Source organism: Silene latifolia, chromosome 7, assembly GCF_048544455.1.
Source record: "Silene latifolia isolate original U9 population chromosome 7, ASM4854445v1, whole genome shotgun sequence".
Classification (NCBI taxonomy): Eukaryota; Viridiplantae; Streptophyta; class Magnoliopsida; order Caryophyllales; family Caryophyllaceae; genus Silene; species Silene latifolia.
In genome coordinates this window covers 24512311-24515648 of record NC_133532.1, presented here as the reverse complement: position 1 = coordinate 24515648, position 3338 = coordinate 24512311, and the positions used below count along the sequence as shown (strand labels likewise).

At 38.4% G+C, this 3338-nt stretch overlaps 1 non-coding gene across 1 annotated transcript; it reads left to right on the top strand.

Moving 5' to 3' along the window:
• Positions 1-722: 722 nt before the first annotated feature.
• LOC141593638 (small nucleolar RNA R71) lies at positions 723-829 on the top strand. Its single transcript, XR_012521712.1, has one exon. It is a non-coding gene; the product is annotated as a small nucleolar RNA R71 (small nucleolar RNA).
• Positions 830-3338: the final 2509 nt, after the last annotated feature.

Below are 3338 nucleotides of genomic sequence, written 5' to 3'. Positions count from 1 at the left end.
CCAATTCGGGGCATATTGCAATACATAATGGTACAGAAAGCCATATAAATGTGTGCCATAAAAGGCTAAAAAGACTATATAAATTGCACATATCATTGGGCATTTTCAGGTGGTGGCCCTTGTTGATAGTTTTGTTGAGGTGGCCTTTGTTGATTTTGATAACCCGGTGGAGGATTATACTTTTGTTGTTGAGGGACATAGGCATTTTGTTGTGGTGGGGGTTGAGGGTTAAGCACATTGTTGCTTCTATAAGACATATTCGGGTAAAATCTTTTATTTGGATTATATGTGTTTGAGAATGTACCCGGTGGATAAGCATTTTGTCTTAAAGCGAGAAAGGCATTTACCTCTTCAATAGAATCTTGGCAATGAGCGGTGTAATAACCCACACCTCCGCAACCATCACAAACGATGATTTGACTTGTTGAAGACACGGCATTGAGTTGTTGAACATAATCTCTAGCATCCCTTTCCGCCAATTGTTGTCGGAGTGAGGCAATTTAAGCTAGCAAGACGGAATTGTCGGAGGATTCTTCTTTACCTTTGAGTGCACAATGCGGGAATTGACATATTGAGCATCATGGACCGCTATATATTCGATCGTGGCATGAGCAATATCGGTGTCAATTTGATCAAACCGCCCATTGTTGGCGGAATCAAGAATTCTTCGGGACTCGGCACAACATCCATTGTAGAATGTTATAGCTAGAAACTAATCATCTAGCCCATGATGTGGGCATTGACTTTACAACTCCTTGTACCTCTCTCAAGCTTCATATAAGCTCTCAAGAGCTTGTTGACGAAATCCGGTGATTTGGCTCCTCAAAGTTTGAGTTTTCTCCGGTGGAAAAACTTTGATAGAAAGCAAGAGCCAAAGTCTCCCAATTGGTGATTCCCATGGCGGTGCGGTTAAGGCTATTGATCCAAAGCTTGCCCTTGTCCTTCAAAGAGAAAGGGAAAAGTATTTCCCTTATTTGGGCTTGAGTGACGCCCGTTTGACGGATCATGGAGCAATAATCACATAAATTTTGCACATGCAAGTTCGGATCCTCCAAAGGACCTCCCCCAAATTGCTTTCTCTCCACAAGGCTAATGAAAGCCGGTTTGATCTCGAATTCCGGCGCGGTAATTTGAGTAGTTGTGATACCGGCCAGAAGCATGGCCGCGGTGGGCTTTGAGTGAAAAGTTTCACTATCTTTTTAGTAGTAGATGGTGGTGGTGGTGAGACGATGAACTTGAACCTCCTCCTCTTCAAGGGCTTCTAGATCGTCTAAGTAAGACTTTCTAGCACTTTCAACTTGTATGGGAGAAGAGGCCTCTTTCACTTCCTTCCAAAAACGTCGTCTTCTCCTAAAGGTTTTCTCGGGATCGGAATCCGGTGAAAGCAATTCTCCACTACGGGAGGACCTGGGCATAAGACAACAATTTCTGGGAAAATGATAAGTAACTGTCTCAAGGAACTAGTGTTCCTCAAGACAAAATAAAACAAGATAAAAATCGACAAATCAAAACGCAATAAAACCGTTTCCCCGGCAACGAGTCAACGACGCCAAAATTTGATAGGCTTATCGTGTACCTATGCAAAGATAATTACCCTAAACAACAAATGAATGTAGCAATAGGGGTCGAACACAAGGAAACGGGAATTACATTGTGAAATGCTATGGGAAGATTTCTATCAAGATCGATTTTCATTTTGGGTTTGTTTGTTTGGTTTGATAACTAACAAAAACTATGTTGTAAAATATATAATAAAAAGGAGTCTAAGGGGGTCGGGTCACACATGCAAAGGTAAATATATAATTATGTTAAACTCGGTATTAAAAAAACATTGTGAATTGCTTAGGCTTAGAGACACCCACCTTAAGGCATTAGTGTCAACCTTAGACCGGGTCCTAGAGAAACTCTCGTCCATGACTAGGTCGTCCTACTACACATGCTTAGTCTAATTCAATTCTGTGCCTCTAGACTTTATAACGAATGAACAAACTTAATCAATTGAATAAGGCCTTAAACAAAGATTAAACATTATAGTGCAAACATGTGATAGAAGCAATTTGAACAATATTATTATCAACCTATTTTAACATGTTATATACTTGATTTTGCATGGCTCCCCTAGCCCTTAGACTAAGAAATTTAGCTACTCAAACTAAAGTGTAAATTATAAACTATATTATAAGAAATGGTAAGCATGATTATATGACTTATATAAACTAGGTGATATAACATGTAAAAGAAATAATGCTAATGTAATATAATAAAATACTTAATTATAAACTATGTGTAAACTAAATAGAAATATAAAATTGTAAACTAGAATTAGAAATACCTTAATAGAGATGAACTTGTATGGAAGAAAAAAAATTATAACCAAATGCTTAAAAATGTATTAAGAACTAAAAGTTTAAAGAACTACAAGCTTAATAATATTGTAAACTATTATGAAAAATATTGAGAGGAAATAATGCTTAAGGCTAATGTAGAGTATTTGAGACGTAAAGATAAGATATCCTAAACCTTGAAATGCCTCCCCTTTATATAGGCGATGGGAGTGAAACGTAAACGACCTAGGAACATGCAACCCTGATCGGGGTCGTGTGCTTCCAGCCTGTTTCCATTAAATCTCTTCTTAATTGTTTGGAGAATCCTATGTGGGTGATTAATTGAGCGATTAATCACCCGGTTAAGACCTAATACCTCGGCATCCTAGGTAGCTTGGAATCCTATTTTTTTCACTTTGACTTGGACTTTGAATTGGGCTTGACTTTGGTTTGTTGACACAATTTCATTGCACACATTAGTCCATCAACTTCTTCAAGAAAACCCCATGCAAACACTCCATGCTAGTCCAATATTGGGTCTTGCTAGCCATTGTACTCTAGTGGGTCATCTTGTAGTATTTTAGCTCTAAAAAGCTCAAGTATCCTACAAAACATGTGGAAACAAACAAATGCACTAAAATAACAAATATTAGCTCAAAACACTATGGTAAGTGCTAAATGACATATAAAATGGAGTTGATATAGGGGATGAAAATGTATAAAATATGCACTTATCACGTTGACAATAGGCCGAGGCAGAGGAAAAATCCTCCATCATCAGATGAAAGAACTCTTGCTCGAGAGTGACTGCTCTCGAGTGTTGATTATCTTGAAAAATATAGCGAATGCGATTCCAACACTCCATGGCAGTGGAGTCATCTTCAACCACGGTTTGCAACAAATCGCCAGAGATGGTTGCGTAAATCATTGGAGAACCGTTGCATCAATGATTTCCCATAACTCCTTTTCATCATCGGTGTTGGGCTTAGATGACTTACCCTTGGGTTCGATGAT